The following is a 25,608-nucleotide window of genomic DNA, read 5'->3' on the forward strand; positions in this document are numbered from 1 at the left end:
AGTGTTCGTAATTTCGACATAATAAGCACATTACACCAAGTTACGTGATAATTTGGGTTTGGCTACACTAGATGTAGAACTCAAGATATAAGGAGTAGAAGAAAAATTTTGATTGAATGAAATATATTAATTTCTTTTATTAAGGGCCACAACATTTGTGAGGGGCCCCTAAATGGAGTTTTCGTTTTTTTTTTTTTTTTTTTTTGCGAAGTAAGCAAATGATACTGAGTTAAATGATAGTATGAGTTTGGCTACACTATATGTAGTTCTCCAGATATAAGGCCTAGAAGAAAATTTTGCCTGAAATATATTGAATCTTTTGATCCAATAAAACAAAAATATTAAGAGAGGCAATTTTTTACAATGTTATGTATTTTTTTTTACTTTAATTAATATATTAAAGGTGATGAAGGATTAAAATAAATAGGCCAATAATAAAATACCTCAGAGCCTCTCAAGTTATGCCTTCGAAACTAGATAAAAATGTCTTATTATAAATAAGTAGACATATATCCTAAGATTTTCGAAAATTCCAGCTTTAAGAAGTAGTAGAGGGAATTTCTTCAATTGTGTTACTCGTATTATTTTTTTTATGTATTGAATCATCACAAGAAACATTTCTACCGTTTCAAGTTAGTTTTTAAACATAATTATCACCGTTTTCGAACGAAGGCTTTATTATGTTACTTTCGTGTAAAGTCCATAGAGAAAGAGGATGTAAAAATTTGTGCTTAAAAACAGTATCTCACGAGACTAATAAAGGGAAAGCAGACGTTGGTAAATCAACTTCGTGTTCATCCTCCGCAAGGTATGAATGCACATTTAGATGTATATATTGCAAACTGGGAGAGCACAACAGCCTGAAATAGTGGAGAAACGCATCTTAAAGATCCTGACTCTCGCATATATGATGCGACGCGTAAAGTTGTCAAGTGATGACGTGGCAGAGTTAGGAGCATCTACGTCCCCGTGCAAATGGTTCCGGGTTGGATTGTCGCTCGATTCAACTTTCTTTGCTTTTTGCTTTAACCAATAAAGTAGCCATAAAATATTAATTCACCATATGCTTATTATGCATAAAACAATAGAAATATTCAAAACAGTAGTAAAATCTTTGAATGTTCTGTGTTAACTAGCAATCAAATGTAACCTATTCCGCGTTGTACATTAATATCACGCGTTATACTATGGGTAGCACAGTCGTTGTGCAAAAAATGTTCTTGTCGCTTCGTGTCTATATTTCTGGACAGTGTGCGAATTACAAGGGGGTGAGGGAGAAATTCCCTTTCGTAATACCGGATGTATGCTGTAATCAGCAGCCTAATTTCAGACTTCAATTGAGAGGGCAAAAGCACTATCGACATAAGGCTTTCACGTTTAGTACTAGTATATTAGTAGACAATCGATTATAGGATATCTATTCCTCAAACTCTTGAGGGGTAATTGTTCCTCTTGCTCTCCCTCAATGACGCCTCTGGCCATAACTGTCATACTTTGCCATTCTGTTGTCGTCTGAAGTACAACCTATCCTCCCTTGCAAATGTGCGGTCATTTCGCACACTGTTCATAGATATAGACACGAAACTTCAAGAACATTTTTTAGATAACGATTGTGTTAACCATAATATAATTCCGGACGCGGTGGCGCAGTGGTAGAGCGGTCACCTCTGGTGCATGTGGTTCCGGGTGCAAACCCTGCTCCCGCCAAATGAAATTTTTGGTGGACAAACACCGTGTTCGTGAATTTCGTCGGAGTTCTCTCGATTCCTCCCACTTTCTTCTTTCCACCATTTCATTAATTTCTCATCTTCACTGTCTCCTTTAGCCCATCCGGTATAAACGTGGGACGAAAAACTAAAAAATTTCATTTTATTTCATAATATAACCCGTGGCATCAATATACTACGCGGAATAGGTTACATTCAATTGCTAGTTAACATGGAATATTCAAAGATTTTACAACTGATTTGAACAATTCTATTGTTTTGTGTATTATAAACATATGATGAATTAATAACTTTACTTGTAGGTAAAAATGGTTACTTTATTGGTTAAAGCAAAAAAATACACTTGAGCAGGAATCGAACCCGGGACCCTTTGCACGTGAGTCGTGCATCATCCTAATTCGGCCACGCCCTCACTTGAGAACTTTATACGTCGTGTCATACATGCGCTGAGTTAGAATCTTTAGGACGCCTTTCCCCACTATTTCTGACTATTGTTCTTCTCCAGTTTGTAATATTAACATTTTAAATGTGCACTACTGCCTCTCGAAGGATGGCCCCGAAGTTCATTTACCAAACTCTGCTTTCCCGATGTTAGTTAACTTTGCCCGGGCTTTGCTTGAGTTACTTTCATACAATACATGTTCTAAGCGAGGAAAAAATGAAATATTAAAAATATACTCCAAAAGAGACTTTCTGATGAATGTCTCATCATAGGGAAATGATACTTGGCATTTAAACTCCTCCTTACAAATCGGTGACCATGTGATCCATCGTTTTTGGAAATTACAACTCTAGCAAAGAAAGAAGGAAACTGTTAAAATATCTTAATTTCCCATTTTTTATTCATAAACTGGCCAAAGTAAGTAAGAATTTTAGCTGTTTAAATAAAATCTAGAATGGGTATTTCATTAGTTCGTAATCGTAACTGACCTTTAAAGATTGCCCCAGCCTATATTATTAAACGAAATGTGAATTATATTTTTGACTTTTAGAATATACGAGCATTAATTATCCGCTTCTCTGGGGTAAGTTAAAAAAACATAGTTCCGCTATTCAGTCACATTTTACATTACTAATGCGCTCTTTTATATTGGTTATTTTTGATGGTTTTTATATATCCCCCTTCTTTCCCCATTTTGAGAAGCACGGGACCGGAAGTGTCACTGTTCATCTCAAAGACCTGGAAATCTATAGATTCGCCACTAATATCGGTCATTTTCTATCGTATTTATATATTTCCCGCTCATCTATCTCTCAAACTGTGAGGAGGCTGAATTTGGATTTGATCAACATCGGAAGATTCACTGTTAATCTTAGCTAGCCCAAACGCTATTGATGACTAATATCGGTCATTTTCGGTCATTTTTAAATTTCTCTCCTCCTCCTCTCTAAAGTTACACCGTCAAATTGATATGACAAAAACCATCTCAGCTTCGAACTTCATTTAGGTTGAAAACTTGATCGAGATAGGTCCGGTGGTTCAAGTGTTATTAAGTTTTATTTACTTTAGGTATCCCATCCTCTCCGTTAAGTTCTACGTTCAAAGAGAAATGCAACAAAAAAATCTCTGACCCTAAATTCATCTATGTTCAAAATTTGATCGAGATTTATCGTCAAAGTAAATAGATACCGGTAAATACTATCCCAGGGCCAAATCGCATCTATGTTGAAAATTTGATCGATATATGTTGGGATGGTTCAAGAGTGATGAAGTCACAAAGACAGCCAGTTTCATTTTTATTTCTTACACATCTTCCCTCTCCCCCACTTTGCACCGTCAAAGTTAAATTATAAAAATTGTCCAAGGAGCGAACGTCATCTATCTTGAAAATTTGATCGAGATCAGTTGGGTGGTACAAGAGTTATTATGTTTTATTCCTTTTTATACATGTATCCCCCCTAACTCTTTGTTCGACCGTCAAATGGATATGATAAAACTACCCCAGGTCTTAACCTCATCTATGTTGAAAATTTGATTAAGATAAGTAGGGTGTACTAGTGTGATGAAGTCACAAAGACAGTCACATTTATTTTCATTTTTTAACATATATCTACCCACACCCCTCCCTTATGTTGTATCATAAACGTGAAAGGCAATAACATCCCAGGTCCGAACCTCATCTGTATGCAAAGTTTGATCGAGATCGCTCGGGTAGTTCAAGAGTTACTAAGTTTTACTCATTTCCATATATTTCCCCTTCTGTCTTCCTCCTTACCTAAAAGCTACCGTCAGAGCAAAATTATAAGAAAAACTTCTCAGTTCCAAACCTCATCTAGTTGAAAATTTGATTGAAATCGGTCGGGTGGTTCAAGAGTTATTAAGTTTTATTTATTTTTTCTATCTCCCCCTCCTTCCTCTCCCCTAAGTTCTACCATCAAAATGAATTGATAACAACACCCCCAGTCCAGAACCGCATCTACGTCAAGAATTTGATTGTTATTGGTCGGGTGGTTCAAGAGATTAAGAGTCACATAGTGAGTTTCAATTTTATAATATAGATTTACTGATATTTGAACCCGTATCACGAACCTAGAACCACAATTTTTGGAAGCTAAAAATCAAGTTTAATTATGTGTCACAATACTTCAGCAAGTGATCAACTTCTCTACACAGTTTGTGACTTCTCTACACCATTTCGGTTTACGTGGAAACTCCTGCATGCATGGCTTGTAGACCTTTCACAGTTCACAAACCAATCATCTTCCCTCAAACTGATAGTTATAAGACTGATCAGTTGGTTCACTGGGAGTGTAACATCCCTTTCAGAACGGAGACTATATGAGACATGGTTCAATAACTTAACTTGGCATCCTAAACTAAATGGATTCCCATCAGAATCAATCTTTTGATAGGGTTAATTCCATAAATGTTGCATTCTTTTCATTCTCACGTGAGTATTCTAAAATAGAAAATGACCCTCCAGAATACATATTATCTCTCCACTCGGTATGAACACTAGTTTATTAACCATATTCTCCTTATATAGTGAACATGATTTCTTTTTTTAACATACTGAAACATATAATAATAAACAAATATACTAATATTGTTTCTTTTTCTTCTCTTTATGTTTCCACAAAGAGAAGTATTTCATTGATAACATTGTTACTTTTTTTGAAAAAAAAAAGTATGTTCAGTTCACAGTTAACACACAGATAAGACAGGCACTTTAAAGCGCCTCAGTTTATTTGCCTTGCTCTTCCCCTCAGTGGTGACTCACGAAACTTTCTACTTTCATTTCAATTACTTGTATATTTAGTTTTGGATGTAAGCTTATTTTAATATATTATTAATGGAAAGGAATCTACAACACCGTTACTATTGATCTACATAGGTATAATCATACCTTCAGCCTTATATTATTACTTTAGACAAAAAACAAGAAAAAATCTAACAGAACGAAACCATATACAGGGTATTAATGAACTGTACCGACAAACTGCAGGAGGTGATTCCTCACATCAAAATAGGGGAAAACGTTCATATGGACCTATGGCGAAAAGTGCATAGTTCCAGAGCCAGGGCTGACCAAAATCGGGAAAAAGCCAAATTTAAACCGGCTCTATCTCGAATTCCAGAACCTGTGGATGGTGGTCCTTATCAGCGTAATGAAAGCTGATGTGTTCGCAACAATGTGTGATGCAATGTATTTTGTCACGGTATATTTCACGTTCTCTTCGCTTATAAGCGTGAAAGAAAACATTACAGCATGCATTTTCCCGATACGAGAAACCATGCTGCTGACGATCCATAACACTTCCGACATCGCGGTAAAGGATTTTGTGTTCACTGCTATCAAGGCTTATCATTTGCCTACCTTGGACCGATCATGAAGTCAGAGCGTATTTCAAAATTCGGTTGGTGGTATGTCTGGGAATTTCACCCTGTATGGAATATTCTGTATACCCACTGAAAATTAATGAAATATGCACTTCTGGATTGCGTATGGGTGACTTCCTTTACCTGATGAGGACCACCATCCACAATTTCTGGAATTCAAAATAGGACATATTGAAGTTTTGATTTTTCGCGATTTTCGACAGCACTAGCTCTGAAACTATGCACCTTTCTCCACAGGTTCATATGAAATTTTTCTCTTATTTTGATGTAAGGAATCACCTCTTAAGAGTTTGTCGGTATAATTCATTAACACCCTGTATAAAACTCTAATACTACAAGTAATGGCTGTTCCTTTGACGAAAAGATAAAAAGTAAATATTACAAGTAATGGCTGTTCCTTCGGCGAGAAAAAACAAAATACACTTGACGAAGAGTCGAACATGGATCAGCTGATTGGTAGATTAGAATGTTATCTACTATGCCACATACTCAGGTAGTTTTTTTTCTATACACTTTAAAGATCCAGTTTGTGATTTTTGTTTCTGTTGTCTTACCATATAACAGTTTCCCTGCTTATCACACTATTCGTGTTATTTGTTGTGTAAATTGCATGTGCAAACGTAATATATTTTGTTGATTTACCACCATCCACAGCTTTTAAAAGTTTTTATTGTCAATTACATTAACTGAACCGATTTTCTCATATCTTCCATCGCGTCAAGAAGCAACAGATACTACCCTGCGGAGAACATGCATTTTCCTATGCGACAAACAATACCTAACAGGCCGAGAGTGCCATTACTTCTTTCTACACCCTTTCCCTTCCTTCGGATCAACCTTGTGGTACGAAGAAAGCCGAAGGTTCGAGTCAGAGTGATTGAGTTATATAATTGTATTTTATTTATTTATTTACTAAACAAATTTCCGATACAACAAACATACCGTTACTTTTGTAAAATGTTTATTATTTTCATGAAGCAGAGAGAATTTTCTACTTGGCTTCAGAACTATCCCTACTAACTTTTAATCGACATCAAATAGTTTACGTTCATTATTTTCGCCTATCTCCTACATATTACTTACAGAAACTATGAGGAGTAAATGTTTTATTTAATTACTGTTTTACTAAAGTTTAGTCATATGTTAATTAAAATTCCACTATTTGTAAGTTTCTCATTTCGGTTATGAAAATGATTATAAATGAAGCTTTCGCTTTTTATAAAATTCTTGACAATTTTAATGATTTTAAAGACATACTTCTAAGTTATTTCGGAATATTCAAATAAACTAGAATGAAGAGGATAATACTAAGGAGCATTATTAGAACATAGTAATGTTCCTTAAGGAATTCACAGAATCAAGCTCTTCCAAAATTGAATAAATGAATAAATAAAGAAATAAAAACGTTACTATAAGGTGTGGGATTGAAAGTGATGATCGTGGAAAAAAAGTATGTCAAGAACAAGCTTTAACCGACTAGTATACAAAGGCACGGTAAGGACTGCACCTTGGCAGACCCATATAACGAAACCATTAACACAAAATCTCTGATCGCTTCCTACATTTCGTAGTTTATTTCTATTTAGTCCTTTGTTTAAATGTAGAATGCTTAATAGCAATGATTGTTAGAGCTGTGCCACATGTATAGTAACTAACCTTATGACAGATTTACGTTGTATTTTTAACAAAGCATAAAATTCCCTCCCTCTTTGTAAATTTCCCTGCGCGTTTTCCACGTTTACGAAAATGGAACTTAGAAGTTTTCGATGAAAGTTTCGGAGATTTCTTTTTTTAAATTATAACTAGATTATTTCTTAATTTTCTATTGAAATAGTTTTTGGAAATATGAGTTTTGTTTTTCTGCTTATTTCCAAGAAGAAATGTGACATTTTCTATCGCAAGAGAGAGAGTTATTTCTATTTATGTAATTTCTAAAGACATGCGACAACAATTTTGGACATAAGGGTACATTTTACATTCTCACAATTTCACTCATCTTTACTCATACAAAGTAAGGTTTTAATATCCTAGACTCCCAATAGCTTCGTGAAATTTACAGGCTGAAAAGTAGAAGTTACATACTTTGAGGAAACATATTTTGAAGAATTGATATTTTAACCCCTCATCGTGTACCATTCCCGCGAATAAAAGCTCAATGGCAGTTTTTCTCAGTCACAGATCTTGAAATAATTGTATGCATATAATGAGTATATAAAAAGAAAAAAACTTGTACTACAGTCTGATTTGCAAAAGAAAAAATGAGAGAGAGAACAAATAAAAGTTAGTATTAAAACAATTCTCCCAGCGTGATCTTTACCAGTAAACTTGCAAAAAGTATGATAGAGGCATTATTCCACCTGACTGAAATTGTTGCTAAAAGCGATCGGTGCAGAACATTCTCTCACTCTCTTCCCTCTCCTTCATTCTCCTTCAAGTCCAGAGAATGGGACGTAGCACTCTATAAAAAAAGGTGGATTTGTCCTTAAAACGGTTCTTCGATCATTTCAACTTCTGTGCTCAAAAAGCAGGCGCGCAGCAGCCACAGAGGACAAAGCAGAAAGAACATGCAAGGAACTTATAAAAAATTTCTAGCCTCAGCAACTGTAAAGTTAAGTTAGAAAACTCGGCGGGCAGCATCAAGCTTAGACTTGATGGGGATTATTAGGCTTATATCAGCGTAATATTCTACTTGAATCTGGATTTCCTTTTTTGAATTTTTACTCTTTCATTTTCTTCATCATTCACAAATAGGTGTGTTCTTATTAATTAAAGCAAAGATTATCACGTCTTTGGTTTTTCGGCAGTCTGCCGTATAAACATTCTCAATATTACACTGGGAGTTATTCTCAGTCAATTATATAAGTTAGCAGATTTTGTAACGAACATTTTCTTACTAAACTTAATGTAAATATAATAAATCTTATCTTTATTATATAATGAGATATATAATGAATCTTTTTATAATAAATCTACTTTATTACGAAAAAGAATTGTCAATTCAGTGAATTCATATTCCAAGCCCTGTTGTTCTCAGTAAACGGTGCAGGAATCGAGTAGATACGGGTACCGAATTTTCGGGAACCTCATTTCTGATACTTTTATGCCCCTGAGACTTCTCTTCAATTGGGGTACCAGATATCTCAGATCAATTTCAAACCAGCGAACTAATGAAGGTGTTATTGTCTGAAACTACATTGCCCGTCATAAATTAAGCAACAAAGACAAAATGTGTAATAAAAAAAGACGGGAGAGGGGATAATGAAATGCAGGGAAAATGGATGTCATAATATAACGAGCATAGGCGAACTCGGGGAAAGATTGTGTGAAAGAACTTGCGATTATGTTGTCCTCACACGACTTCGTAAAGTATTAGGTATGGGCGAGGACTGCATGAACTCACGGACTTGTTGGCTGTCAGTGTGTGTAGAGTGCAGAGGCAAATCTACTGGAGTGAAACACGCGAATATGACAACGTGGGATCATTTGCCGAATGAATTACGCTAGCGTGCCATCGGTCGATTGGAAGCAGAGCAGCATCAGGCCGGCGTGGCCCGGTGTCTCAATATCGATCGAGCAGTGTTTTGCAGGTTATGGAGCAGTTTCTAAAGAACGCAAATTGCTCCGAGGCGTTTCAGTGTTGGTCGTCTGCGTGTGACATCAGAAAGGATGATCGATATATACGTTTGATAAGTCAGAAAAACAGGTCTGCAACAGCACCTCAAGTGCGTGTGGAGGCTGTTGTTGCCATGTGACGTCCTCTTTCAACGAGTACAATACACTGGCAACTTCACGAAGTTGGGTCGTATGCCAAAAGACCAGTGGTTTCTATACTCTTTACCCGGTGTCACAAGAGGCAGCGATTAAATTTGGACGAGAGCGCATGTGAATTAAACCCATGAGCAATGGCAGTCAGTTCTCTTTAAGGAAGAATAGATTTCCTCTAGACAGTGATTTTTGACGGAGATTGGTTTGGAGAGAAACAGAAACCCGTTACCGTGCATGCAGTATTCTTGAAAGGGAAAATTACTATGGTTCAAAATTGCTTGTCTGGGGTTGCATCTCGCTTGGAGGACGTGCTGATCTCTGTTTTCTTGCGTGACACAATGACAGCTCAGTACTATAGGGATAATGTTCTGGATCGTCACGCTGTACCACTCACACGTGGTCAGAAATTATTCTAAAGGACAATAATGCTCGTACCCATAGAGAACAATTGGTCGATCATTACTTCGAGCAATACCATATTCAACGAACGGAGTGGCCATCTAGGTCCCCGGACCTTAACCCGATTGGGCATCTGTGAGATGTTCTAGGGCAACGCATTGTAAGCCTTATGCCCCTCCACAAACTTTCCAAGATCTTCAATGGGCTCCTTGTGAACAATGGATACATATACCGAATGATCTGGTACAAACACTTATTGCCAGCATAAGATAACGTTGTGAATCCTGTATTGCTATGCACGGTGAGTATATCCCTTATTGGTGTCAGAAAAAACTTTTTGTGGCTTCAGTGTTTTTTCAGTTTGAGTGCCACCTACGTCCAATATCATTTTTTCCCCACGAGCGTACTTTCGTTTGGTAATTTTCCTTTCTGTCCGGTAAAATAGACGCTTGTTCAATTTCAATAGCAATTTGTTCACCAGCATGCGTTTACTTTCCTTATACTCCTGAGTATCCATTGTTGCTTAATTTATGACGGTCTGTGTAATAGAGTCTTATCCAAACCCGTCAGCTGCAAGGAAGAGACGGAGAAGAAGTTGCCGTACTAGCATTTTTCGTGCAAAAGCGTTATACACACATAGAAAGGAATTCTTCACTCGAAATCCTTTCTAAGTGGAATAGTGTGGCATTCCAAGTGATGATCCCATACTGTTTGATAAGATCACACATAGTACGTCATAACTAGTTTGGTGGATTGGAAACGAGTAACAGCGGAGCCACACGTCTACACTACTTACATTTAGTTTTCGTAACAAAACTGGTAGGATTGTGCCGCGTAAAAGCTGTAAAAATAATCCCTATACACATATCTTGTTAGAATAGGTTAACATACATGTACTATTTCTTGTTGTGAACCGAAATTTTTCCTTTGTTTTATTCCAAAAATGCGAATTGGACCATAGATTACCTTCAGTAATTTCCGTTTATCTTACGTCACAGCATGTAAAATTATATATAATCATTAAGAACGTTGTTCTTTTTATTTCATGCATTTCTTATTCCTATATTGGCTTGCTTTTCTGAATAAGAATCGTCTTTAGCTATAAACTAAAATGTGTGCATTCTTTAAAAAGTCAATAGAAGTAAGTTATTGTATACTTGAATTCCAAATACATATTCTTCTTTGCATATTGTGATAAGTAGACATTAGCACTTTCAGTTTCAGAAAACGTACACTTACCAAGTGTGTAAACCATGTATTGTACCAACTGTGGATATGTAACTATTCTTGATATTTACAATGTTTCTATCAAAATAATGTTTTGCCCTTCTATTGTTTCAGTTTGTTAGAATAGGTTAACATAAATGTACTATTTCTTGTTGTAAACCAAAATTTTTCCTTTGTTTTATTCCAAAAATGCGAATTGGACCATAGATTAGCTTCAGTAATTTCCATTTATCTTACGTCAGAGCATGTAAAATTATATATAATCATTAACAACGTTGTTCTTTTTATTTCATTCATTTCTTATTCCTATATTGGCTTGCTTTTCTGAATAAGAATCGTCTTTAACTATAAACTAAAATGTGTACATTCTTTAAAAAGTCAATAGAAGTAAGTTATTGTATACTTGAATTCCAAATACATATTGTTCTTTGCATATTGTGATAAGTAGACATTAGCACTGTCAGTTTCAGAAAACGTACAGTTGCCAAGTGTGTAAACCATGTATTGTACCAACTGGTGAATATGTAACTCTTCTTGGTATTTACAATGTTTGCATCAAAATAATGTTTTGCCCTTCTATTGTTTCAGCCTTACGTCAATTAAACATTTACACAGCTTTACAGTTCAATTATTTAATACGCAATTTATATACGGACGAGAATTCAGCGTTGGAGCGCATCTTCAAATAAGAGTTTAATATATACTGGTAAAAGAGAAAAATATTTGCATACAGAAGAAATTTTTGAGGTAAAGTATTAATGAGAATTTTTCATTACTTAATTAAATAACGTATTATTTTACAACTAGAATAACTCAATTCAAGTGTTTGCAAAACATAAAATGCTGAATGGTATTTGGAAATGACATATTTGAATTATGAGGAAATATGAATTGAATAGTAGAACTGTCTTCTATCTACAAAACGCTTCAATTCTAACAAATAGTGGTGCAGTAGTTAATCCGTATGTGAACGACACATCAAAATGGATATCTTTGTAGTAGAACATTCACATAAACCAAGACAGGAAAATATCCGAAATCAAAGTTAATATATCAAATCTTGTTTTCTTATAACATTTTTCGTAAATAAAATGTACAGATATTGTCAGTATTCTCAAAATATAATAATTATACGCAGGGTACGAATTAACGGGGTGATGAGGGGGATTTTTCCCCTCAATCACATTTTGTTCCCTCCCAAAGAAGTCAGCTGAAGTATCCCCACCGGGGATGCTGGCTTTCCCTCCCAAACTATGCTTAATATAACGCCAAATTTCACTGATTTTTGTCATTTCTTGCAAGTTTAATCTTCTAACTGTATTTCGAAATGAACGATGTAAACTATTCAGTTTTGGTCATTTCTAAATTTTCACCGTTGTTTTGAACTATATTACTATGACTACAGTTGTTACTTGCAACCGTATCCTCGTACCCTTCAGTTTATCGTCGTTCGTGAATTTGAAAGTACTAATTGCGCATAACAAAGTCACATATGGATTTATAAGTGCTCTTAGCGGCTGGCCAAGAAGAAGTAAACAAATAGCTTCTTCCACCATACTTAGCGAAGTTCAGACATGTCATATTCATTCTCTACATTTGTATCGATTGTCATCTTATTTTTATTTTTGTAATATTTTTTTCATTTTCCAGTGTATTCTTTGTTAGGATATGGTCCTCATTTCCTAGTAGTTTGTGTGTATGCAACTCAAAAGTTGCGTTTAATTTGTGATAATTAACATAGTAATCACTGCCTCTTATAGTTTACGGAAATGAGCTTTTGAAACTGTACTCAAAATCTGAAATATATTCTCTCGTGGTCATAATATGTTAACATGCATGCTGCGGATGCGCCCCTAGTGAGCAGACATGTGAGGGTGAGTAAGCGCATAATTGAAGATTTGTTTCAAGATTTGCTAATACAACTGGTTCTCCGTGTCATTGTCCATGTCTGTATAAGTACTTCAATTGGAGCGGGCTTTTTAAAATTAACTCTCCATTTTTCCATCTTTCTTTTCGCTGTACAGTTTGCTGTCCACGCCAATAATGTTGTCTGGAAAACTTCAATGTAATGTTTTACTTTATTTGAATAACGTAGCACATAGTGAATCAACTCATCTGTAACCTAACAGTAAAGTAATTGTAAGTGTTGACTTCTTGAGCTGTCATGGAATCGACATTAAAAAAAAAAACAGGGATGAAAAGCGCATGTCAGACAATATATACGTACATAGTTATTGACAGTAGATTATTGAATAAATAAATCTCTTACTTATTAAAGATGCCATATTTATGTGTGTGTGGGTGGGGGGGGGGTTAAGACATTATTGTTTCCTTTTGAAGTATTGCATCTTCAGTCTTTACGTCCTGTTGGTCTAATTTTATCCCCCTCAATATAGATTATCTAATTCGCACACTGATTATACGTAATTTTCAATGTGTAGTCTTCAATTATTAAAAGGGGTAATGACATAACTGTTAATTACAATGCAGAACTTGATATAATCTTTACTTATAGTATTCATAAGAACAAAATCGCACTAATTTCTTCGAGTATACTATGTAAAATATTTTTGCACATTCCACTATCTCATTTCATGCAGTTTATAGACATTTTCCTCTCTCTCTCTCTACTCCTTGAGGGTGATTTCACGTTGTACGAGTAATCAAACATCTTAATCCTTTCGGCAATTAAACAAATTATTAAGCATTAGAAAGCGCGTAATTTATCTGCCAACACGTCACTAGTATATGCAATTTCTTAATAGTTAATTTCAATTGTTTATCAATTAATTAAAAATAACCTACTAGAGCCCTGAAATTAGAAACCAAAGGCGACGGAATTGAAGTTCAGCCCTAGATATTTGAATAGATAAATACAAGTTTAAACAGCGTAGCTAAGAAATACCATATCAAAATATACGAAGTTGCTCCTGATACTATTGTTTTGTTTAGAATTATTTTGTTTAAAATACACTTGATAAATATGAAATTTATTTTTTTTTTTCAATTTCCCTCACAGTTAATCAATACATAATTACTTGTATTTTATATATATGCAAGTCAGCACCGTCATTTCAGGCTTCGTTTAAGGGGACCAATAGCATTATCGACATAAGACTTTGACGTTTTGTACCAGTACATTAGTAGACAATCGATTAAAGTATATGTATTCCTCAAACTCTAGGGGGTGGCAATTGCTCCCTCCTGCTCTCTCTAAATGACATGCTTCAAGTTTGATTCAACTCACTTACTTACATTTTCTTTAATGTTAATGCCCGTAAGGTACAAATCACCTACCCTACAGTCTTTCTTTTTTTTTAAGGAAACGCCTGTTCTCTCTATTCGTTATAGTGTTTTTCAACAAGTAGTAGGGTGATTAGTTAAAGCATGATTTAGCGCTCCCCTTTTTTTTTCGATGATCATTAGTTCCAGCTCCGTGCCAACCGTATTTTTTTAAAATTTTGTTCGGGAGATTTCGTTATACAGCTCTCATCTATTAATAAAAAGTGTTTGACATTATTCATTTTATGTTAGTAATTTAAATATGGGCAAGCAATTCAAATTGTTGCCTTTCAACGTGTTAAAATTACCAAGAGTATTATAGAAACTAGCAGCTTCATTGTCATAACGCGAAAGTGAAACTTTAATAAAACTTAATCAACATATCACTAATTTTAATGACGAAGGGACTAAACCATGGCTATACAGAGGATGGCCGAGGATTACCCATGTCTGTCATACCCTTTTATTAGGACATGTGTCATCTTAGTTTTCAAAAGGACTTCATAAACAATACTTAATCTGCGTCTTTTAAGAGTTCCGGAAGATACTATATTTTTATCACAAATTTTGAGCCGATTTCTCCCTTAGGATACCGATTCTAATGAAAGCAATATGATAAAAATGAAAACTGGTTCGACTATCTTCGAAGTTTTATTTCAAACGATTCAGTCATTATCCGTGATGAAAGTGATGAGTACAAACTATTTTTCCCGAGGGATAATTTCAATAAAAAGGGTTAAAGTAGCACTGCAAAAATACTGGTTTCTTCGGAAGTTTGGACGGAAGTGGTAAGAATTTCATTTGTCCCAGGAGATAATGTGCCCCTGTGCTACCCCCTGGAATCATCAGTACGTGGCGGTAAGGCAATCAACATCAACTTAATTTTTTACAAACTGCCCTTTCCCCTTTTAGAAGGCAAGCTATCGTAAACGCTGGGATAAGTCTTCACTTACTTCATTGAGGAATTTACGAGGGTTGGAACTTAAATAGTGGCAACACTGCTGTGGAGACACTATGCAATGAAATGTACTAGTAATGCTGATAGCGCACGTTGTTGACATACTTACCTAACCTCCGAGCAAATAGACTCGCCCGTCGCACGTCACCGGCAGGCGCATAAGCGAGGGAAGCGAGTACAGGAACCCATCATTATTTGCGCATGCCCAGGCGTTCCTTCAGGATGCGAAGCACAGTCGTATGCGCTAAGGGCGAGCTCACGAATCGTCAGGCGTCGATCACTGTCCACTAACGCGGTAACAGCTTGCACTTCTTCTTCAGAGACGCTAGGATGACCTGCCCGATGCATGTCTGCCACAGTTTGCCGACCTTCGTTGAAGGCTTTTACCCACCGTGCCACTGTTCAGTACGGCAATGCCGGTTCCCCACACGCCTCTTGAAGCCCTTGATGACCTTCGTACTGTATGACCTCTGGCACATTCAATCTTGATCCAACTCTGTTGTTCCTGTTTCGAAAACATACTGACACCATTACGTTAGACCGCTCGCTCACAAGTGACTGTGCTTCCCTCGCTTGTGCGCCTGCCAGTGACGTGTGACGGGCGAGTCTATATGCTCGGAGGTTAGGTAGATATTTCAACAACGTGCGCTATCAGCGCCACTAGTACATTTCATTGCATAGTTTCTGCACAGCAGTGTTGCCACTATTTAAGTTCCAACCCTCGTATATTACTGGATTCAAGTCCCTAATGTCGGACTCGCAGGAAACAATATTTTTGTCATGTATTTTGAATCTCCTTCCGATTTAGGATATATATTTTGGCGACAATGAGGTGGTGAAATCACGCCTCTAGACAAATGATTTGGCGTGGGAGACCTGGGTTCGATTTCCGGAGGGAGCTCAACTGGTTCGGATCCACATTAATCAGTAGGTCGCGTCTCATATAGCCTCGCTGTTGAGGCTTAAACAAGGGACTTTAAACTCAAAATCAACTCAACTCTAGCCAAGCGATTCTGATTTTCAAAAATTCGTTTTACATAGTTCAGCGTTTACCTGTGATGGGGACAGAGAAAACTTCGATTCTTATTTATATGTTGAGAAAGTATTATATAAATTACCTTTACACCTTTTCCTGTAGTTGCTGAATATACGAAAACTCGATTACACCGAACCATTTATTTTAGTGAGGAGTTTATATATCAAACTTCATCTATCTAACATGAGGTACTTTTGAGATATTTTATTTATAGGTTAAATTTTAAAATTCCATTTCCCTCTTAGGATGCAAATCTTAGCAAAACATTGACAAGACGACAGTGCTAATTATGTCCAGAAAACCATTTAACTAAACTAAAAAATGAAGCAACCACTCGTTTTCGTATACTTTGTTTGTATGTGTTATCAAGATGTATTTAATAAGCTAGCAATCGCACAGAAGTCAGTTAATGGACACTCACTAAATGTTCAAGTTTGGTGATGATCAACAGTTCAAATCCGTTATACAACTTTTTTTATTTATTATTCGGTATACAACATTTTTTATTTATTATTATGTTTACATTTTGTTAGTGATATTTTGTTAAACGACTCTCTTTTAATCCAGCGCGGGAGGCCCGGGTTCGATTTCCTTCGGGACCTCATGTGGTTCGAATTTCACGTTAATCAGTAGGTCTACGCCTTATATGGTCTCGCTGCTGAACGGGACGTTAAAAAATTCAAAAATCTCTTTTAATCCAAAAAAATATTTCTCAATATTATTAATTTAATACTATTCAATTTGAATATGTGCATAAAGTATAATTCAAACTTTTATATTTATCAAATACTACAATTAGCAAGATTTCAATAAAAAGAAGGAACTTGATTGTTAAAACCTGAAAATGAAACTATAATAAAAGTTTAGCCAATATACCCGCAACTTTAATAAAACATTACTTTCCTATTTATTATGCATCACGTAGTACTAACTATATTTGTTGTATAATTTTTCAATACAAATTAATTTAAATATTTTAGAAAAAATAACTACATTTGTTAATCCCTTTTGTACACAATGCTGTGATAAATCGTTACATTACTACATAGAAAAAATAAAAGTATCAAAATTATTCTATCGAAAAAATTTTCTATTTCAATGCAGAATATTTTAAAATCATCATTCAATGTTTTGTTGCATAAAAATGACCATAATAGGATTCCTTTTTTTGTTTACTCTACATATGTACTGCAAGTTATACGTAAATGTGGTTGAAATAATTAATATAATATAAAAATATATATATCAATTGGCGATTTAAGAAAGTGTTCGTTAACATGAAGATCTACAAGTATCATTTTACGCGAAGTTGTTTAATATATATGTGAAATTAAAATTAAATATTTTTAATGACAGCACTCCAAGTTACTTTGTTTGATTGTAAATGCAATATTTAAAAAAAGCGCTTAATACTCTTTGATGAGTGTGAAAAGGCGACGTAAATAAGTTTTCGGTTGGATGACTGATCTTGAGTTTGTCGTCTCTTTGAGCACTGAGGCTATATGAGACGTCGATCTTCAGCTTCAGGTGGGTTCCAAAACACGTGTGCTCTCAGCGGAAATAAGAAGTGGATCTTTTCAGTTGGAAAGGCGTACGTGAACCTTATAATCACGAAGGAACAGTTTTCACTTCAAGGAGAAATCCCAATCGGAGGTAACCTGAAAGAAAGATTAAATATTTGCATGAACTTCAGAAAGGTTAACTTTTTCAGGTCTGAAAAACCTATTTAGTTGCGGCTGAACTTCTGGAAATGTCATTTTGAAGGTAGATAGAGTCTTTAGTGTGTGTGTTTTATAATGTATTTTACAGTGACCTTATTGTTTCTCATAGTCATTCTCTGAAATGAAGTTTCTAAAGTGGCAATTTTAGTCGAAATATTCTATTTTAAGGTATGTGTATGAAATTAAGTTAGAACTCCCCATTCAGTATTGTTTGAAAGATTGATCTTAAAACCTTTATACTTAACATGTTATCTTTCACCCAATGTTTCTTCCGGACAAGTCCTGACAGTGCCTCCTCCAGTAATACTGACAAGGAGAAGGCAGACTTTGGTAAGTGAACTTCTGAGCCATTTTTGCGAGGTGGTAGTGCAATTTAAACAGTTAATATTACAAACTGGGAGAGCGCAGTGGCCAAAAATAAGGTAGAAAAACCGTCTTAAAGTTTTCTATTCGCCGCATATTTCGTACGACATACGAATTTACCAACTGACGGGGTGGCAGAGTGAGTAAAATCTGTAACTTAGGTGTAAAGTGCCGCGGGTTCGATTCCTGTTCGAGTCACACATCTTTCTCTTCTTCAACCAATAAAGTAGGCATTTGTAAATATAAGTGAGATATTATTTCACTATATGTTTATAATGAATAAAACATTAGAAATTTTCAAATCACTTGTAAAATCTTTCATTGTTCCATGTTAGCTGGCAAACAAAATTTAATCTATTCCGAAAATATACTGATATCACGAGTTATATTATCGTTACGACCAGTGGCGTATTTGCGATTTTATTTCGAAGGGGGATTTGCCAACTTTAGTCCTGGAAATGTGAAAATTCTCGAAATATTTCATTTACTTTACTTTCATAGTAAATAACATTCGGGAGGCGTAAGCCTGGAAACACCCCCAATAAATACGCCACTGGTTGCGAAAGTCGTTGTGTAATAAATGTTCTTGACGCTTCGTGTCTACATCTGTTGACAGTGTACGAATTACAAAGGAGTTTAGGGGAAAATCCCGTTTGCTAATACTGGATGTTGCTATAACCAAAGGAGATTTCCTCCTCATTCCCCTTCTAATTCGTACACTGTCGACAGATATAGATACGAAGCGTCAAGAGCATTTTTTACACAACGACTGCGGTAACAATAATATTTACGGAAGACATTAATTTTTTTTTCTACCGCAGTTAAAATGGAACATTGAAATATTTTACAAATGATTTGAAAATTTCTATTGTTTTACTCATTATAAACATATAGTCAATTAATATTTTACTTATAGATACAAATTGCTACTTTATTGGTTGAAGCACAAAAAAAGATGTATGACTCGAACAGGAATTGAATCCGGAACCATTTACGAATGAGTTAAAGATTTTTCTCACGTTGCCACGCAGACACTTGGTAAATGTGTGTGTCGTACAATATATGCAGCGAGTAGAAAACTTTAAGACAGCTTTTCTCCGTTATTTTTGGTCATTGCGTTCTGCAACTTTCCAATATTAATTCTTTAGACGTGCACTAACAACTCGCAAAAAATGGCCCGAAGTTCACTTACCAAAGTCTGCCTTCTTCTTGTGAGTGTGCCCCCCTCCCCGGAACATTAATTCTGAAAGAAACAGTGCTTTCACCGATTACTGATTTTTGTTTCTAATCTTGTAAACATATCTGCTGAGGTGGTACTCATAATTTACGTTTTAGCAAAATATTTTTGAATAGAATGTCGTTCAGACAAGGGATGACATCAAATCTATACTTCCTACACATTATGGATTAGAGGGGATACCTAGTACTTTGCCGTACTATGTAAGGTATGCCGAACAATTGTTCGTAAGGTGAGTGCACAAGAAAGTAAATACGCAGTGTCATCTTTAGATTTTATTCAAAATTTTCAATTGAAAAATAATTCGTTGAGAATTGAGACAATTTTAAACATATTCAAAATACATTGATGGATTCCTAATTGAAATTCTTAATTCAGAAATCTGAGGACGTTTATATTCTAAGTGACGAAAGTAGCAGAGGTTCTTGTCTAACGAGTTAATTGGCTTCCTATCGTAACTCTTTATTTCTTTTCTGTACACGAAAACACATAGATTAATTCCTATGATATTAATCAAAGATACTTCTTTCTGACGTAACAAGCAATTATTATAACCACACTTATTCCTAATTTAATATGGTGTGTAACTCTTGGTATAGATGTTATATCGGCTTGAGAGTTTACACTGTAAAAGTTATAGGAAGAAAGTCCTTAGCTATCTGATGATTAGGCTGCTCTAGAGTGTATTAACTACTAAGGGGTGCGGAATTAAGCATTGTTCTATTGTTAAATTATTATTTATTATTTAACACTATTTTGAAGAGGGAACATAATTAAATTAACTCTCGCAGAAAATAATAAACATTTTACAAAAAACATTGTTTCAAAAACTTTATGACATGAATAATAACTAATGAATATAGGTGTGCAGTTAGCACTGGCGCTTCAAAATCAGGAGTCTCCGTGTTTCAATTAAATATATGCCTTCTTGGCTAGAGATTCTCAATCTTATTAAGCGGAGGCAGGGATACATATTTTTAATATATAGGCCATGGATGAATTAATAAATATTCTGTTCATTTTTTGTTAATGTTTCAGTGCACCTAGATCTTTTGGGCTATCAACTTTATCTAAAATCTTTTAAATAATTAAACACATAACGCAATCACCATAATTTGATCCCACATTGTATACAAAAGTGAAGTCAAAACATACTCTTACAAAACATTATAGAGCTCAATGAAGACAGCAGGTATAAATTATTTATTCTAATTGAACGTTTAAAATAAATGTGAATACCATATTGTATGTATACTGATAATCAAATAATTTCCCTAATTTCAGAGATTCAGTTATTCAAATAAGGTTAAATACTAGCGTGTGCAATCTTTCTAGTTCAAAGTTTTATACAGGTTGTTTCAAAGAACACCGACAATATTTGGGATGTGATTAATGACACCAAGATGGAACAAATGTATAGACCAATCTAGGTGCACAAATGCTTTTTTCGGAGTTATAGTCTGCCAAAAATATGAAAAATGATATTCAAAGGTCCATAGGTCCAAAAGTATGGCACCCACCGTAGTCGGGCCAAGACTTCACTGAAGAACTATATGAGCTCTCTCCAAATATCCAAGTTTCACAATCCTGCGGTACTTCCGCAACAATTTTTATAGAGGTCGTTGGTGAGTACTTCAAATTATATGCCTTTAGCCAAACTCCCTCTATAAAAATTATTGCGTGAGTACCTTAAGATTCTGAAACATGTACTTTTGGATAACGCACATATTAGTTTCTGAGTGAAGTCTTGACCCGACTACGGTAGGTCCCATACTTTTGGACCTATGGACCTTTAAAATTCATTTTTTTCATGTTTTTGGCAGTTAATAACTCCGAAAGGAAACATTTGTGAATCCAGGTTGGTCCATACTTTTTGTCTTGTCTTGTTTCAGGAATCACCTCGCAAACGTTATCTGTGTTGTTTGGAAACATTCTGCATATTTGATACCAAATAATAGATATGGTTCAGAAGTATAAAAGAGATAAACTCAAAATTCAGTAAGGTTTATCAAATTTGCTTTGGAAACACACGAAAATCTAGTTAAGAATTTCAAAAGTACTTAAAGAAATTTATCCTAATTTAGAGATACGAATCCACTTTATTTTAATGGCGTAGAGGAGTAGGATTCGATTCACGGTGGGAGCTAATGTGGTTGGGATTAAACATGTGTTAGTAGGCCCACGTCTAATATAGCCTCGCTGCTGAAAGGGACGTTAAACTCAAAGTCAACTCAACTCAACTCAGCTTCATTTTAAGTTTGGTTATGAATACGAATTTGCTTTAAATCACTTGCAAAGAAAATACAATTTTCGACTATTGCATTTTCCTTTTCATCAGTCAATAATGAAGCATTACGTTTTTAATGCAAGACACGTCTTCTTAATAATGGAAAACAATGGCAGTAATTAGGTATCTCTCTTGTATATAATTTTTAATTACGAAGGAATATTACGTATGAAATTTTGGCGGCTTGGCAGCAATTGTGCAAGGTATTGGTAGGCAGTAACCGCTAGTGAGAAGCTAGAGTAGAGGTAGCATTTCGGCTTTACGTAGTGATGGTTGTTAGGTCGAATCCCACTCAAAGCACATTTTATTTTTTAAAAATATAAATCTGATTGCATTACAATTTTTTTCTGCGTGCTTAATCTCATATTCACATAACATTTTAAGGATGAAATGTTGCCCTTAAAAGGGCTGTTTGAAACTAAACACGTTCTTAATATGATGTCCAGTGATCACCTGCTTCAACAACCGCTAATATTCGACGAGGCATTCTTACTATCATTCGAAGGACATAGCCCGTCCATTCGCAGCAAGATCTTCCCAAGCATTAACGACCGAATTCCAGAGCTAATTTAGGAACTTCATTAGCCCCTTTCACCCTCAAACACCTCTTTACCTCTGTCCAGACATTTTCTGTTTGGTTAATATCTGCTCCGCGTGATGGCCAATTGATTACCACTACATCATTTTGCTCTGCCAGCCGCTCTTGGACAACTTGTGACACATGGACAGATGACCAATCGTTTTGAAAGTAGATTGCTTCCTCAGGATAACGTTAGCGAACAGACGGCACCATAATAATCTCCAAGATGAACTTATACTGCGCACCTGTAAGGCGCCCATCAATCCTGTGAAGATACCCAAATCCATCTGCAGAGATCCAGCCCCAGACAGCCACTGATATGCGTCCGCTGGAACGCTTCTGCCATATTTATCAAGGATCGAACCTGAAACCTCTCTCACGAAAGACACAGACTAGTCCGTCATTTGCAGAAGAAAATATACATTCATCGCTGAAAATGACACTTGTCCAGTTCCGCTGTATATATTCCTCTGCAAATTGACGTCGACGTCTGATGTGTTCCGCGGAAAGAAATTCCTTAATGGCTGCACGCCAAGCGAAGAGATTACCCTCCCTGAGTCGCCTAATAGCTGTTTGACGAGATCCAGGAAAGTCAACGGCTTGTCGCAGTTGACGCGAATTTGAATGGGGAGTTTCCTTGGCTTCTTAAATTAGACGACGGTCTTGCTCGTTTGTGGTAACTCGCCGTCTCCCATTACCACGACGACGAAATGTTTCTCCGGTAACACGATATTTATGTGACCTGTTCTAGGGCGAATGCCTATATGTTCCGCGGCTTGCTTTGCGCTATAACCTTCGTCAAGAAGCGTTATGAATCGAATTCTTGCTTCCTTCATGACGCCTACCTTTGAAATGTATGTGAATGTCTATCTATAAGAAATCTCATGTATTACGTGGCATTTAGTAGACACGAACTCCCTTTTATCGAATTTTGATTGGTTGTCATATCTGATATTGGTAGTGTGAATTGAGTCCTTATTTAATATTCCTACAGTATCACACGAAACACAGCCAGAGGCGTTTTCTTTGAGCTTTACCTTTGAATGTGCATAATGTAACTTGTATTCTCCAGGCGTTTCAATAACCAAACACACTTAACTTCAGAACTAGTAACAGTATATATGTATATACCTCAGTTTCATTCAATGACATCTAGAATACTTCTTACAGCACTGAGGTTATATAAGACGTAGATTTACAGAGTAGTGTTAAATTTGAACAAATGTACATTCACCGATAATCGAATCCGGGGGGTCTAGGGGAGGGGCACCCCCTAAATTTTTGCTGCAACCTAAAATTTTCATGGTAGGCTTGCAAATGAACTATAATATGGTGATGAACTATAATATGGTTGCATCGGGCCTCCCCTAACTTTAGCCGTTCCCGATCCAACCACATTTTTGAGCCGGCTACCGACGTGAATCCAATCCAAAGTGCCCCTATTCCTTTCTCAAGGATACCTCTTAGCCGCAAGTAAACTCAACATTCCTTTAAATTTTACTTTTAATTTCCTTCGTAACAATAAATTCTATTTAATATATGGATACAATTTACCGGTAAAATAAGGATATAGGAATAAGGGATGGTCAATTCCAGAATTTTTATTTCCCGAAATCCAGAAAGCAAAATCGGAAACATTCTAGATTTCGGAAAATTCAGATTTTGGAAAAATTTCGGAATTCGGAAAAAATCCGGATTTCAGTAAAATTCCGATATCAGAAAAGTATCGTATTCTTTCCGAAGTCCGGAATATTTCTACATTCCGGAACATCGGATTTTTTCCGAAATCCGGAAAATAAACTTTCCGACTCCGGAAAATATATTTTCTGGATTCCGGATCGCGAAAAATTATGGCCATCGCTAGGAAATAGTAGGCTGTAATCTAAACATCAAAGGGTGCACATCGTGCTTGTGTTTTAACCTGCTTCTGATTGCTTCAGAGAAAATCTTAAAATTTCTACATTTATTTCTTTAATAGCAAAGATGTCCGTTCATTTTATAGGAAGAGTAGTTTTATTTGAAAAATATTTTGAAGGTTGGTTTGGACCTTCTTCCTCTTCTCAGAATGCAGTGAACTGATGAAAAGTAAGCTCGACTCAAGTGCTTACTATGTGCACAAATTCATTTCAGATAGTTAAGTCAATTTTCCTAGTGAAACAGAAAATATCGATGCAATTTTATACTGTTTATTGAGAAAACATAGAGGAATAGTTGGGCTTCCTCCTAAATGTGAAAATTTCGGAAACTTTGGATTTTGTGTCCATCGAGTTTTAACAAGTATTTTATATACCAGATTCCATGTTGCAATCATTTGGGGTTCGTGAGATACTATATATATATATTCATAATTTTTAAACCGGCTATCCCCCTAAAGCATTTTAATGAAATTGACATAAAAGCAATGTCGAGTTAATTGTTCATAACTTAAATTTAAACACTAGAAATTGCTCCATCCCTCCTACGTAAAAACGGAATTGTTCAAAATACTAGAACGAATGGCTATGTATTTTAAATTAGGGATCTATTCGGTGACTTTCATATTCTTTAAGATCTCGTAAGATACTCTATTTTTATGTATACTTTGAATCATTTTTCCCTTCTTAGTATATGTGTCCGTCCTTATTAATGTAAAATAAATAAATAAATGAATAAAACATTGAAGTGGAAGACAGTGCTAATTATGCCTAACTAGTTTCATGTTACCTTCATTAATATATGTTTGCTAAAAGATTAGAGAAATTCAAATTGTATGCCAAAAATATATCTTGGAAATCACTCAAGTTTAACAGACGAAACTCAGTATATTAGTTCCTTATTACATCTAAGCTGGTATAAGTCCCAGCGTTTTCGAACATTTCGATTTATGGGTATGAGGATATCAATTTCCATATTATTCTAGTTTCCCATAATCTATTCATAAAATAACCAAAATGTGAAAATGATTATCTCGTTTTAATTAAGTTTGTGACTTGCGTCTACCTGAGTTTTTATGATCTCACTTTAATTCATAGGGGCATCCCAAAAGGGGAAGAGTGCCCAAATATACCTTTCAAATATGTTCCATACACCTAATGTTCCCGTGACAAGAGCGGCATTTCAACTAGTATACTGCATAAATGAAATCAACCTTGACAATATCGTCGAAACGAAGAAAATTAAAGAAGAATTTTAGGAGTAATCAAAAA

At 35.5% G+C, this 25,608-nt stretch overlaps 1 protein-coding gene across 4 annotated transcripts in view; it reads left to right on the top strand.

Annotated features, from left to right (window-relative positions):
* Positions 1-25,608, top strand: part of LOC145669707 (uncharacterized) — a 925,722-nt gene that overhangs the window by 152,021 nt on the left and 748,093 nt on the right. For all 4 annotated transcript variants that reach the window (XM_081738014.1, XM_081738011.1, XM_081738010.1 and 1 more), the window contains one exon: positions 11,548-11,706. The gene's annotated coding sequence lies outside the window, so the exon portion shown is untranslated. The remainder of the gene's footprint in view (positions 1-11,547; positions 11,707-25,608) is intronic.

This window comes from Thermobia domestica, chromosome 14, assembly GCF_964235325.1.
Source record: "Thermobia domestica chromosome 14, izTheDome1.hap1.1, whole genome shotgun sequence".
NCBI classification, from domain to species: Eukaryota; Metazoa; Arthropoda; class Insecta; order Zygentoma; family Lepismatidae; genus Thermobia; species Thermobia domestica.